This window comes from Chinchilla lanigera, unplaced genomic scaffold (genome assembly GCF_000276665.1).
Source record: "Chinchilla lanigera isolate Chin_1 unplaced genomic scaffold, ChiLan1.0 scaffold00066, whole genome shotgun sequence".
NCBI lineage: Eukaryota > Metazoa > Chordata > Mammalia > Rodentia > Chinchillidae > Chinchilla > Chinchilla lanigera.
The window spans coordinates 6,010,458-6,026,334 of record NW_004955467.1 but is presented as its reverse complement, the minus strand read 5'-3'; positions in this window follow the sequence as shown (position 1 = coordinate 6,026,334).

The window sequence follows — 15,877 nt, the reverse complement described above, 5'->3', positions numbered from 1 at the left end:
GCTAATACTGGCTGATTTTGGGGAACAACCATTTTGGTGTACCCACTGTGGAAATCAGTATGGAGATTCCTCAAAAACTAAAATCAGAGGTTCCATTTGATGCAGCTATTTCCCTTCTTGATATCTTTCCAAAAGAAATAAAAGCATCATACCATAGTTGTATATGCACACCCATGTTTATAGCAGCACAGGTCGTAATAGCTAAATCTTGGAAATAGCCCAAATATCCATCAGCTAATGAATGGATAAAGAGAATGTAGTTTTTTATATAATGGAGTACTACTCTTTCATAAAGAAAGATAAACTTGAGACATTTTTAGATAAATGGATGTACTTTGAGACCACACTCTTATGTGAAATAAATTGGACACACACGTTTAAATATCACTTTGTCTTTGTGTTGTAAGAAACTGAAAGGGTAAATAAGGACCAAAATGTACCATAGATATTGTGCAATAGAAAGAAAAGGTCCAAATGGGGAGGGGAACTAGGAAGGGGGCAGGGGAAAGGAAGGATGGAAAAAGGAAAAAAAGAGAGTAGAAGGAAAGAACAGAAACAAAGGTTTGTACATAAGGCACAGAAAAGGAGCTGAAGGGACGGGAGGGCAACGTGAAAAGAGAAGCAAGATCTATCATGTACAGGTACAAATTTCCCATGGTGCATGTTATCATTATGTATATCTAAAATGTACCAATAAAATTAATTATTTTCTTGGTCTTCCTTTCCTTTTATTATTAAAATTAAAAAGTACATGTGGGAAATTTCTATTAGCAACTTCTCATAGTAAGGTATAACTTCCAATATCAAAACTGCACAGCTGTTTTCCAAGGTTACATGGTCGTAATTTGCATATGAAGGAGAAGTAAGTCTTTGCATAGTAAGATTGACTAAAAAGCATGTACGAGTGGAGCACGTCTGTAACACCGGCACTCAGGAGGCAGAGGCAAGAAGCTTGCTGTGAGTTCCAGGCCAGCCTTGGCTGCATAATGAAGTCAGGGCCTGTCTGAACTATAGCGAGACCCTGTCTCAAAAAAAGAAAAGAAAGGTACTAATCTGAGCAACTTCATTGAAAATAACAATATGTAGTATAATAATCACTGTTAATCCCTATCATTTGGTTTGAAACCCCATATCACTTTTAATGTTCTTGAGTTGTTTTTTGTATTTTGCTATTGTTCCTTTTTTTGTACTATTTTCTTTAAAATAAAACAGAAACAAACAAACAAAAAAAAGAGAAATTATGAAGTTATTTCCAGGATTACCAGAAAAGTAGAGAAGGAGAATCAGATGCACCCTTGCAATTTCTGCTTAGGCCTTGATTGTAAAGTCATCCAAGTTTTACTCTGGAAGGAAGATTCAGTCATTTCTGACAAGTACCATCTCTTTGTTGCTATTTCCAGGGTAAGATTCCCATGTGAACAGCAAAGTAAACACCTCACAAGATCATGTTTATATGGCTGAAGATGGTGGTTCATGCTCAGAAAAATCGCAAGTACTTACCTAGCAGAAATCCAGCCCTGTTTTTCTCACCCACTCTCTGTCACAGGCTTTCTTAGCCAGGCCTTGCATTCGCTAACATTCCAAGAAAGGCTCCTTGGTTTGCTCAGTTTTACAAGAAAGAAGGGTTGTAAACAGTGCACCTGTTTCTTCCTCCACTCAAGGTTCTAATTGCCAGGCATTTCCACTCCCACCTCTGTGACCTCAAGCTTTGGAACACACAAAATAAGCTACACTTCACAAACGGTTGGGTGTGCCTGCCTTCAAAGAATAAACTCTTTCAAAGTCCCTGGTTTAAAAAAAACAGCGTGAGTACATATAATTGAGAGGCTAATTGCCAATCAATCATATCCGTTCATTCAAGGGGGTGCCTGTCAGTACTTTGTGAGCTAATTTGAGTTACTGCACGTAAGTGAAAGAAATAAAGCTGCAGTATAGGATTTTTTTTTTAAAAGTACCTTGAAAAATCTTGCATGATCCAAATTTCTCCAGCTCAAATTTGCCTTCCTTACTGTAGAAAATATTTTGCTAGCTTTCTTGTTCACCTTCTACCCATATCCTCCAGATAGTTTTCTCTTCCTAACAGTGCCAAATCTTGTTGGAAAGACAAATTGTTCTAGGAAAGCTAATTTCACCCTAGTTCTAGAGTTATAATACAAAACCAATCTGTGTACCTGTTTGCTTTGCCAGTGATTGGGCATATGAACTTAGCCAATCCAGTTTGAGTAATACTTAGGATGTTTACTGAGGAAAATATGGCTGGCTTCTCTTTCTTACTGGCACTGTTTAGCCCTTGAAATTTCTGCCAACCATTTTTTGAATAAAAGGAATAGCCAAACTTGGAGAAGAAATTGCATTTAGTGACATTATTGAACTGTACAACATGGTTCAAAAAAATCTAAAGCCAAGACTACCTGTGGATTTTTCAGGCAAGTGAGTCAGTATTTTCACTATTGTTAAGTCCCATTTTAATTCTTTTTTTCTCTGTTTTGTAACACTACATGATATAGCTAGTTAATCATAATAGGAGGTATCCATTTCATCAGCACTGCATTTCTTTCCTGTGACTCAACTTTTCCTTTTCTAATTTTCTTTTATGAATGAGAATTTTGGAAGCAAGGTAATAAACAGTTGATAATGGCTGGAATAAAAATCTCAGTCATGTTCCAGGAGCTGCTTTGGAAAGGAATATGCATCTCTTGAATCAATGCCATTTACATGATGTTAACAGGAAGGGAATGAGAGATAGACTGGTTTTGTTGTAGATAGAAATGCTTGTGTACTATGGGGAGGAATTTATTATGCAAAATAGTAAAATATGTGCAGACAAATGCTAATTTGTCAACCTGAAAACTGAGCTTCCTAAATCTTAGTTTGCAATGAATTGAGTCATTTTCAAATGTATTAGGCAAATGAGCTGAAATTCTAGTATGATTTGTATATCTAATCCTATTACTTATGCACACATAACTTTCCATGGACCTCCGGGGCCAGATTTTATTCTTTCGTCTGTGAATATATCTGTGGATATTGCAACTTCTTGTTTCTGACATATAGTAACTGTATAACACCTCAAAAAATAAAATAAAATAAAGAGATGAAATCACAGGTTTATATATATGAAGGAGATACAAAGAACTTTCTACCCAGCTGACTTCTCTGGCATTGGAAGGAAGTACAGTGACCTCCCACTTACTGCATTCATAGGAACTGTCTTTACAGATCAGACCAGAGAATGTAACAGAATGCAATCCAAGAGGAGTTGCATCTAGCCAAGTAGCTTCAGAGTCCTGAAGAGAAGGAAAATATCCAAGGCAGGAACGTGCAGATTATGCAGTGGTAAACTATTGGCTTGGAATTGCCCTTGCTCTTTGTAACTATTGATCCATTGTGTCAACCTGAGAAGTTTAGAAGTTTAACTAAGGCCCTCACTTTGTAAACATCCTCATCCTGTGCAAGAGGAGGGCACCAAAATGGTGTGAATGATACACCTGCTGGGAATGAGGAGTAGCCTGCTTACACTATAAGAGAGGGGGTAGCCTTCTTACACTATAAGGGAGGGAAAGAGGCTTGCTCTCCCCTGTTTTGCTCTTGTTGCTTTTGCCATCTTCTGCCACCTTGAACTGTAGCCCCTGTGCCATGCCACCCTTCCTGGGAGACAGCTGACTATAGACTGAAACCTCTACATAATGTGAGCTCAATAAACCTTTCCTTCCTACACTTTGGGTGTCTGATATTTTGTCCCAGCAACAAAAGAAAAGCAACCAACTCACTCTTCTTAGTAGTGACAGGACCTGATCAAGTCTCAGATGCTGGATATTGGTTTTCCTCTGGAGGTGCAATAACTTCTGATCCAGCCACAGAGAAGTTACAAGGTAATGAAAGCAACACTGGAAGTTTGAAAGCATTCCTATTGAGATGCTCCAGTTGTTTATACACTCCCTTGTTAAAGAAGAAATTAACAGGCGATGTCTCAAAAACATACTTAGTGAAATTGGATCATACAGGAATAATTGAAGGAAGGAAAGAAACAAAGAGGCGTTGCTTTTTTCCTGGCAATGTGGTTCTGGTGGGAGGTCTCCCGAGCAAGGTGTCTTCACAAAACACCAGGCATCCCAGCTGCATCACTTGAGGTGAGAGGAGCTCTCCACCCATTCCCATGCAGCTCTCACTAAGGGCACCATCACCCACCATCCCTGAGGCCTGTGACACACAAAGCCTCAGCTGTTTCTCATTCCTGTGAAGGCACTGTGGCTGCAGGGGACATGAAAAGCCAGGGGCCTTGGACAGGTGAGTATTCATGTTTAAGAAAGGACTTTTTAGTGTCTCTCATTTTTAAGAACTTAAATTATTCATTTGTCTAGGCTGTGCTGGGGATCAAATTCAGAACCTCACCTATGCTACACAAGAGCAACACTGCTGAGCCACATCCCCAACTCAGCCACTTACCTTGGAATGCACGCTTCAGGTGCCTGGGTTAACATCCAAAACACAGTATGATAAACACAGAAAAACTAATAGTCTTTCCACCTTTGTCCCTCCACAAATGTTCTCCTTTTAAAGGTGCACCCGTGTTATTCATGTTTCCTGCATTCTTGCTGTAATACTTTAAGCACACGAAGGCAAAGACAAAGATAAATATGGTTCCATTGTTATATGTATGGTAACTTATTATGTACACTGCCCTCATTTGCTTTTCTAACTTCCTAGTTATTCACATCAGTCCTTAAAGTGCTTCTTTGTACATGTTATGACTGAATAGTGTTCCACTGCATGGAGTTTCTTTACTCCCCAACAGATTTGTGTGTAGGTGGTTTGTATTATCTTACTGTTCAAGCAAGTGCTGCTGCAAGTAATCCTTTCTGTATATCCTTTTGCACGAGGACAACTTTATATGTTACATAAATCCCCCAAAATGCAATTGCTGACTCAACAGAAATTGCATGTTTATAATTTTGAGAGATTACTAATTACCTTCTATACTACTTAGATTTCATCTAGCAACCTGAAGAGATTGCTTTATCTACACAATCACTGGTGTGATGTCTCAAACTTTTGATCATTGTAAGTGTGAATACTTAGAAAAAGTCATGATCATAGGGGTGTAGCTCAGTGGTAGAGTGCTTGCTTAGCATGCACCAGGCCCTGGGTTTGAACCTCAGCACTACAGAAACCAACAAAACAAACAAACAAAAAGAAGGAAAATTTTTAAAAACTATAATAATGTGGTTTTAATTTTCATTTATATTATTATAATTGATATTTATATGTTAATCTAAAATATTTAAGTCTTTTTATCCATTACTATGAACAAACTATTCACACCTCTTATTTTTCTTCATCTATTAGGGAAATTAATCCATCATCTGTGATTGAATTGCAAATTTTTTTCAGGACATTTTCGCTTTGTTTTTATACACTGGGTACTTTCCCCATGCAGACTTTTTATCATTGGTATTATTCCGTGAAACTTATTGTCATTTTTCTTTTAGGAAATTTGGGTCTTTTGTTATACTTTATGGCAGTATAATCCTGTATATCTTTCAACCAGTATCCTCAGATGATAACATCTTGCAAAACTACAGTATAATATCACAAGCAGAAACCTGACATTGCCACAGCCTATCCACATTAATCAGATTTCATCACCCTTTATCGTGTACTCAGTCTCTGCGTTTGGTTCTATGCATTTTTATCAGGTGTAGGTTTGTATATCCATCACCACTGTGAAGATAAAGAACTTTTCCATCACCAGAAGTTTCTCTCATAGTCCCCTTTTATAAACAAATTCACCTCAGTGGCAACCATTAATTTCTTCTCTACTCCATAATTTTGTCAGTATAAAGACATTATATAAGTAGTACTATATTTTGGATGAATGTCCCCCAAAAGTCCACATGAACAATCTTGTTCTTCAAGGTGGAGGCCCTGGGAGGCGCTGTGGAACTTTAAGAAGTGGGGCCTGGTGGGAGATCCTTAGGTCACGAGGGCATGCCCTCAAAGGGGATTGCAGAGTCCTGGTAACTTTCTCTCTTTCTGCTTCCTGCTTTGTGATGGGGTCACTCACTGTAGCATGCGCTTCCATTATGGGCATCTGCTACCTTCCTCAGAGGCCAAACCAATGTGCTTCACAGTCTTGAATTTGAACCTCCAAATTGTGAGCTAGCTAAATGTTTTCTCTTTACAAGTTAATTACCTCAGGTAGTTCATTGTAGTAACATGAAGATAATACAAGATGTGACCTTCCAGAATTGTCTTTTTTATTTAGCATAATGTCCTTGAGATTCATCTATCTTGTTGTCTATCAGTAGTTTGTTCCTTTATATTGCTGAGCAGTATTTTATGCTACAGATGTACCACTGCTTAGCCATTTTCACTCAAAGAAATTTATCTTTTTCTTTTTTCCAAATTTTTCGTTTTTACAACACGGAAAGCCACTGTGAACATTCATATGCAAGTGTGTAAACCTATGTTTATGAAAATATACTCACCATTATTAGTGGTTAGGGGAATACAAGCTGAAACCACAAAGAGATAGCACCACCTTCACATTGGAATGCCATGAAGAATGCTGACAACAGCAAATGCAAGATGAGATGGAGAGAAATGTCTTACACGTTTTATGCTGCTTAGAGCCCACAAATGAGGTCTGGGCTTGTCTGCTCTTCTCTAGAGGAACTGAGAACTTGTGTTCTAACCCCAGGAATGCTTATTTGTTGCTAGACTGATCTGGCTCTTGTGTTGGAAGAAACTGAGCCTCTGGTGCCCCTCCTTCTCCATACTTGAGGGAGATATGGAGGAGCAGGCTCTCGGAGTAGAGCTCTGTCCATAATTCCACTCTGTGATTATCAAGTTAGCTCAAGCAGAAGCATCCTGCCTCTTTGGAGGACCCTGAAAGGCAGGCCAGGAGGGTGGCAGCATCTCCTGCTGAGCCATCCCAGGCTGCTTCCTCTCCATTATCAGCAGCAGCTTTGCTGCTTCTTCATAATATGAGAAAAAGTTCAAGTTCAGTTTTGCTTATGTTTGCAAATCAAACAAGGTTTAGGTCATTTATGAGGTCTAACTAGTTTTGTATGCTCAGGGACTCTTTGGGCCTGGTGTCCATTTTAATTAACTTTAATGCTATTTATGTTATGGAAGAAGCTGGACATGCTCTCTCTTTCCTGATCATACAATACAAGCAAAGACTTTGAAGACCTGGCTGCTGCTGAACCATGCTAAAGAGCTGGGGTGCCAGTCCAAGACCCTCAGCATGACAAAAGAAGGCACACAGAGAGCAGTGCCCTAGGAGACAGAGCCAGAGGTAGTTTCTGCTCCTGGTTCCATGAGTGGGGAGGTAGTGAGATCCAGTGTCTTTACAAGGCTATAGTATACAGAAAATATACAAAAAGGTCAGGGGTCACTCCTCCCCAGTCTTTTGGTAAAGGAAAATGTCCAAGCACTGGAGCAACTCTCTTTTGTCCCAAGGAACCCATAGAGTGTCTCTGGATCTTCAGAATCTCTCTTAGTCTTCCAAGTCCGGCCCCTTGTCTTCTCGGTCCTCCAGATGTTGTCCTTAGAGGTTTAGAGGACCTTCTGGATATGGGGAGGGAAGCCTCCATTCTGGATAGAGAGAAGGGAGCCTTCATCTCATGCTGTCTCTCAGGTATTAGTGAGTGGTGCTGAGTGTGGCTTAGTATATCTTAGCAGGTGTCATCCTGTCACTGGATGTGCTGTGTGTGTTTTACCATGATTCCTGTGGCTGTAACTCTATGGTCTTTTCTTTTTTGGTAGGATGATCCAGTCTATCAGCAATAGCTTGGCCTCATTTCTGTTCTAACTGGTGCTTTCTGCTCCACTATGTCTTCACTACTTCCTCCTTCTGGCCTCCAGCTGAAGGCGTCTTTCTCTCTCTGCTACTGCTGTGTGGTCACCTGAAACTCCCCATCCTGCCTTGGCAGAGATGCTTCTTGGTGCATGTTGTTATAACACAATATTTATATTTTAGGTGTATATGTGTATGTATATGTATATGTGTCTTAGTTATTTTTCTTGTTACTGAGACAAAATACCCAATACCCCAAGTTAAAGGAGAAAAGGATTATTTAGCTCACAGTTTGTAGAACTTTAAGTTCATAGCTGTTGGCTACAAGGAAAAAGAGCATTGCAGAGGAGAAATAGTTCATGGTGGGCAGAAAGCAGCAAAGTAGTGAAGAAGTAAAGCAGTGAGTGGCAAGGAGTGACTCTCTTTCTGTCCCTTATATTCTATCCAGGGTACCTACCCTTTGGTAGTGCTCCCTTAATCCTGAGGCAGCCTTAATCCTGACACTGCACCATGAATCAATCCAGTATCACATCCTTGATCCCAGCATCACAAACCCTAGATCCAGTCACCTCCAAAAAGCCCCACCTATTACCTCATGAATATGTATAATGTGTGTGTGTGTATGTGTGTGTGTGTGTGAGTGTGTTTGTGTGTGCATTTGTATGTAGATAGATAGCATTAAAGTTACTTAAAAAGGACACCAGGCCTGAAGAGTCCCTAAGCACACAAAACCAGTTAGACCTCATAAGTGATCTAAACCTTGTTTGATTTGCAAACATAAGCAAAACTTAACTTGAGCTTTTTTCCTATATTTGCCAATATCAAAGCAAAACAGAATTTAAGCTCAACCAATCAGAAACAACCAATTAATTGAACATAATATAATGAGGGAATTTCTACTTGAGCAGACAAAATACAGTGTTATGGTTTATGTCTAGATGTTCCCTGAAAGCCTCATGTAGTCGTGGGGTGAGCTTCTAGAGTTTTTGAGTGATTCATGGTCCAATGCTAGGATTATGGGTGTGCTACTCCTGCCCTGGGGCGGGTAGCCCACATACAATATAAGGGAGGGAAAGAGGCTTGCTCTCTGCTGCTCCTCCCCCTTTTTGCTCTTGCTGCTTTTGCTGTCTTGTGTACCCTTGAAGTGTTGCCCCTGTGCCATGGTACCCTGCCTTGGAGCCAACTGATTGTAGACTGAAACCTCCATAAACTGTATAAACCTTTCTTTTCTTAATTTGGGGCATTGGGTATTTTATCTCAGCAAGCAGAGAACAGTAACTAAGACCTACAGCAACTGTATAACTGCTACTGATCAAATTATGTCTGCACTATGCTTCCACTTCTGCACAAATACTCGCCATTGGACCACTAAACCGCTGTCAGTTTGGTGTTCCCCAATTCATAGTTGCTAATTACTCAAATACACTTTCCAAGGTTTTATTGTGCTTTGGTTTGACTTTTAAAACTGTAGGTAAATAGATATTAATAGTAAAGGAAAGGAAATAAGGCTAATAGTCTCTAGTTTTTTTCTTCATCCTCCATTCCCATTTTGCTTTCTACCTTCAACAGTGTACTTCATGAGCATGCCAGAAAGAGGTTTCCTTCTACTTCTTTTCCTTCCTGCTTAGACCTGTACTTAAAGTTCCCTGAGCTGTGGGTTGACCCTCCCTGGGTGAAGTGGGAGCCAGGGCATTAGACCATTGCTCCTTTCCCGGGGATGCTTGGCTCTCTCTACTGTTTACACAGCACATGATTTTGAAGTTCAGAAATTTCCCTGTACTTCCCTTCCAAAAAAGGCTTTATTCATTCTTTCCTAGCAAACCAGTCCACTCTTTTCCCCAAGTGGATTGACATCCTGATTTGATGAAGGAGGAGGTCATGGACATAAAGGAGAAATGAGAAAAGCACCGAAATAATTTTTAAAATTTGATCTTTATTTTTCAGGAAAAATATAGCTGTCCCTGGCTCACACACATATGCACAAATATGCCCCTTTCCCCAATCTGTTGAGCCCATCAAGGATAGCCCCTGATCTATTAGACCAGGACAGGAAACCAGGTTAGACAAGGACAATCTGGAGTCTTTCAGGGGCATAGTCAGGGAGCTTCTGATGGGTGTTACATTTCTCAATCTGGGCACTGATTGAGAGTACAGTAACTATGGTAGAAATCTTGGTTGTAACAATCCACTCCTTTGAGAATAATGCTATCTTTTGCCCTTGACCATGGACTGCTCCCCTGTGGCCTTGCCTGCCTGGCCTTGCTTTTAGAGGTCCCACTGGGCTAAGAAGCATGGTTGCCATTGTCCATGTCTCCACTTCAGCTAGATTATCTTTCTCTGGTTGTGCACTCCCCACCCCAGAGCTTTCCTTGGTGATATTTCCTTTGCTGCTCATTTCTCAGGTCCTGCTCCCTTGACCTGGTCCAGCCTAGATTAATTAATGAAGACCTCTGCATGCCTTAGCCTGCCCTAGTCTATCTCTCCAGCCCTGATTATTCTGTTTCAGTGTGAGCCATCTTGGCTCATCCACATTCAAAGCACTGCCTGGAATTTTATCACCAACTTGGGCTAAGTGACAGGAGAATGAGAATAGAAGGAGAAGGAAGAGATGAGGCGGTGATTGTCAGCTATACTATTTTGAATTAGACAGTCAGGAAGTTGAGCATCTATTTTTTTTAATATACCTTTTATCTAGGAAGATAGACCAAAAAGTAAAGGCAGCATTTCCCTCAAGACTCAGGAGGGTGCAGGTTTAGGATAGAGCAGTGCGCAGTCTTGTCTCCATTAAAGGGATCTTTGGTTTCATCTGTAATGTTTTGATTTTTATAAAAAGGATGCATTTATATGTTATTTGTGAAATTAAGAGGTAACAAAATAGCATACCTGTCTAGAAACACGAGCATTTTTAGAAAAGACAAAAGCCAGAGAGTCTGTGTGCATAACAAATACACACATATTAGTCTCAACACTAGCAATTGTATCTAGTCTGATACTCCTGCCCTGGATGGAGAGCATATCTCACCCCTCTTTGAAGGTCTAGTGTTAACCAGGGATGCTGGCTGGTTATTTAGCCTTTGCAAATTACTATTTGAATCACATTAAAGGACTCCATATGACTCTCTTAGGGGTAGCACAGGAGAAATAATTGGAGGAGTAGGAAGGAAGGATCTAGCAAGTTGAACTGTAAACAGAGGGAAAGGGCTCTCTCCTTGGAAGTTTATTGTGTCTGCAAATGAGCAGCAGGTACAGGAAGGGGGGCATTGTTCTGCTTACTTTTCACCCCTGTGGTCCCTGTAATCTGGCCGTGTGTGTACTTGCAGGGAACTCATGAGAAAAGCGTCTTCTTCAAAGTCTCCCAACACAATTAAAAATAAAAATCGCTGCCAATCATGGAGGAAATATGTTGCCACAGCAATTGAGTTCCAGCTCTTAGTCTTGCACACTCTGACTATCTGGTGTGAATTGTGAACTGCTCCAAAGTGTACCCAGATTGGGGGTGGGGGGCAGTCACCCCTCCCTTTAAACTGCTGTTCCTCTCCATTTGCTTCCACAGATGCCAACATAGTTCCTATTACATTAATATGTCTGGGAAAGTGAGAAAATGGTACTAGAATTAATTAAGAGATAATATGCCACTTGAGAGGTAATCTGAGCTCACTGCTCTTAGCATCCCCTGCATTCCTTTCTTTCCAACTCCATAGGTACTATGGAAAGGATAATGTAAACTTCAACAGGAATAGGCAAGAAAAGTGAGACATATTCCCAGCCTATGAAGAAATTCAATCTTAGCCGTGTCTATAAGGCAAATTTTGAAGGCACTAAAGAGATTATTAAAGAATGAAAAGGAAATAGTTGGGTTCCTAAGGTTAAGGTGACATGCAGGTGTTGGAAGAATGTGGTTGAAATGAAGACTTAAAAATAAAGAGAAGTAATACCAGTCTCCAATAAAAAGAACTGGGGATCCTTAAAGAAATGTCTCAATTCAGAAGTGGGTCAGGGGATACACAAGATGAACCTTGGAGGTCTCATAGTTCTGAGAAGTAAGGAAATGCTCAATCAAAACTCTAAAATAAAATAAAATAAAATAAAAGCCCCAATTAGGTATGTCAAATGGACACAAGAGCCAGGTGACTGTCAGAGCTTCCAATAGACAAAACTGTAAGAATTTGTGTATGAAAATAAATAACGCAGTATTAAATTATAACCAAAGTGTAAATATCTGTGAGTCTATATGATATAAATAAATCACTGAAGAAATAAATAAGTGGAAGGTAGGAGACAAATCTGATTTTAAAAGCATTCCAAATAATTTATGTATATATACCACTTTCAAGGAGGTGAAATATAATTTCCACTGTATATACAGGCTGCGCATGTATAATGACTTCTAAAAAATACAGTAAGAAGGAGGAGAGAAAAAGACTAACGTGACATGGAGAGAGCTGATAAACATGGCCTGGTTGGGGTGATCCCGACTAACACTGTTACTGGTAAATCCTATTAATACCATGTCTGTTTGACGTAGATGGTACTTCAATGGTACTGAATACCATTGAATACTATTGCATACCACTACCTCAATGGTATTCCTCCTCACACTCCATACCACCAGTATAACCATGAGTGAATACTCAAGAAAAAAAATTGAAGGACAGTCTAAAATTGAAGGACAGCACTCCTCAAATATATGGAGATCTTCAAAAAACCAAGAAAAACTGTGACAGTGTCACAGTCTAAAGGAATCTAAAGAGACAAGACAATTAAGTCTAATGTGATATCCTGGATGGAACTGCAAAACAGGAAAGGGACATTAGGGAAAATCTGAGAAACAAGATTAAACTATGAACTTAATTGATAATAATGAATCAACATCATTTCTTGCCACCATGTCAGCTGTCATATGAAATTGAATCTGGGTTTCAAAGGAGGCTCTTCCACTTGCAGCCAGAGTCTAGAATTTCACAACCACCTTGACAGACATATTTACACTGTAAAATATTGAAATGAGCACAGTTGTACTTTAAACTGTAATGCTCTGCTAAATACCTATAATTTCAGGTAGTTTCTTTCAGAAGTGAAAGTGTTATTTTCAACTCTCTGATTTGTGTGTTCTGGCTTTGTTGACAGAGTAAAACTGAGCCAAAGAAGCAAAGAAGCACATTTGTGGAAGGGTGCACGAAATTGCATATATTCAAAATTAAATAATTTTCACAAACCCATATCTGTCATCTGCCTCCTAAGGAATGGTGTTTTCCTTGCCTTGAAATTACATAGATTGAAATTTTCTTCTTAATCTCAAAGCAGTAAAGCTATTTTTATTTAATTATGCATGCTTTTAAGGGGACTGCTTAATAAATTCAGTTCTTATCGGTTGGAAGGCGTCTTCCGCTTATACTGTTGTCTCTGACATCTTCCTGTGTGGTCCTTTGTTTTCTAATCAAAACCACAGCTTCTGCATTAAGTGAGAAAAGGATTTTATTTTCTCAAACTCATTTAATGCCCGAGCAAATCAGAAGCCAGCTCCAGAATGCTGCCACCTCTTTATTTCTTGTGCTAACCAATTAAAAGGTGTTCCTCTCATGATAATAAAGTGTAACCTGATTTCTCTGGCTCACTGTTTAATTCACTAGCTGGGATCACACTGGTCTTAGATTCCAGAATCATCTAGGGCTCTACTTAGTTCAAACCTCTTTTCTGTTGGGGTGAAAATATTGAACCATTCCTTCCCTTACTTGGAGCTGGCTGTCACTGGAGCCAGTAGCAAAGTCAATGCCACACAGAGCTAATTGCAGAAACCTCTTCGAACTGTTGTTCTCCACGGGGCAGTGTGCATACAAGGGATGCACCCTCGGTAATGTTTACATGCCGAAAGAGAGCATAGAGTGCCGCTGGAAATCAGGAAGCAGAAATTCATAATTGCATTTCTCCAAATATCTGGATAATTGATTTAGTAAACTGGATAACTGCCATGATGCTTCTTTCCCCTTTGTGCTTGTATACAAAGCTAATGAGAAATTGAGTAAGATTTTAATATTGTAGAGGACATGTACTGTGCTTCTAAAACAGCGTGCGTGTCCTTTGCTGCCAGAACTGGTTTTGTCTAACTTTTGATCCAGCCCTTCTGCTTTGATGTAACTGAAAGATTTAGCAGAATAAGAAAAACTAACACTTTTATTGAACTTTTAAGTTTCTAAGTTGCTTTCACATCCATACTCCAGTGTTGTATGAAAACTCATTGTTACTTTCTCTATTGTACAGCACCGGACACTAAGCCATAGGATGTCAGGGACTAGGTGTTGAACTAGTAAACAGGAACCTTAGTACTGAATTTACTTCTTAGGATTTTTCCATCCTCTACAAATATTTATCTTTGAGGGTGCTGCATTCATTTGATGGATAAAATGTGCCCTAAACATAGCATATACACACTCACACACACAATCTTGTTTATAATTTCAAGAGATTCACTATTAGCCCCAGGTTAAGAAGTACTGTCTTATATTGAGTAATTCCTACAGATGTCATAGAACAAGAAGGAAATTCTGAGATGGGACATTGAAAATTTAGAAGATAAACATTAACACGAAGTCCTTTTATTCTTTTGCCAAATTTTCTCCTCTCCTGGAATACATTATCTCTCAGAGGCAATGGCATATCCTGAAATTAAAAGTGTTAAAAAATGTCCTGCGGGGATGTATGCAAAAATAGAAACATGTAGATGGAAAAAAAACCTGAGAAGATATCAAACTGAAAACATGGGAAGAAGGGTACAATGAAAGGGAACATCAATAATATCTAGCCAGACATTTTCAGTTATGATACTGTGCAATCAGCACAGCCTTTATATCTAGGAAGTCAATTCAGAGTGGGTTGGGGACCTAAAGAGAGGCTTGGGACTGACATAGTGTGGAGGAATCTCAAGAGACTGTCTAACCCAACATCAAGAAAAGGCCTAGTGGGCACAGCTCTTCTTCATGCTTGGCCTTGTGTGATCTGTCCCATAGAGCAGCTGAATCTCCAAACCCAAAAGAATCCATGCTTTGCAGTAGTATCTGCTCATACTGAAGACTTGTATGACATTTTTTTGCCAAGGTACTTGTCAGTGTAACTTGCCCCAGTAAGTGCCTTGCCCTGCCTGTCAGTTCTCATGGATGTCCTTATTCCCAACTGCTGGATGGATATTGAATCATCATTTTTCCTGCTCTGAGGTCTTCCTGTCTGCCGAATTTAATTCACTGCCCTGCTTTGACCTCTTTCTTCTGCGTAAACTGTCTGGCTGGGCTATCTTGTTCCAAATAAGTCCTCCACTTTACTGTGCACATGTGCATCCACCGAGTTTGTGCCCACTCCAAGAGGCCTGAACACCACTCCAGTGTGGTGAGTCTCATGGTTATTATAGTCTGTTTTTCTCTTTGATTCATGGCTGCCCACAACCCCGTAGCTGCCCTTGTTACCATACCAATATAATCATGGCCTTATGCTTCAGCCCCTTTTATTCATTTCGCAGTAGGTGATTCTTCTTGGTAGAGGATTTAGAGGGGTTCATCTTTCCCTAAGCCTGGAGTGCTAGGGGACATAGTTGAGGTAGGAAATTGGAGAATGAATATGAGCAGTTACCATCATGTGCTGAGCTGAGATTTGCAAAATAACTTAGAGAAGTAGACCCTCCAACAAAGGTCAAAAGATTGTTTTCAAGTCCTCCAGAAATCCCCTTGCCAAACATCACAGAGCCAACTATCCTATTTTTAATTGGTACCTGGCTCCTACAAACTCTATCTTAGAACCATGATATTGATATTCAATATCTTGATTAGGGTATGGAATGTTAGCATGGACATCTGTCCACTGAAGTAATTCCAGGACCTAATTAGCAATTTTAAAATTTGATGATTGGTAACAATAACAAAATTGGTCTTCTTCAATGCAGTTACCTCAGTTATTTTAATGATGGCATTTGTCTGTTCAGTGATTCATTCTTAGCTTGGCACTCAACCAACAGATGGTCCAGCTAGATAGTGTCTACTTCCTGACACAGCATCAAGAATTGCTGTTGATTCATTTCACTATATTAATGGC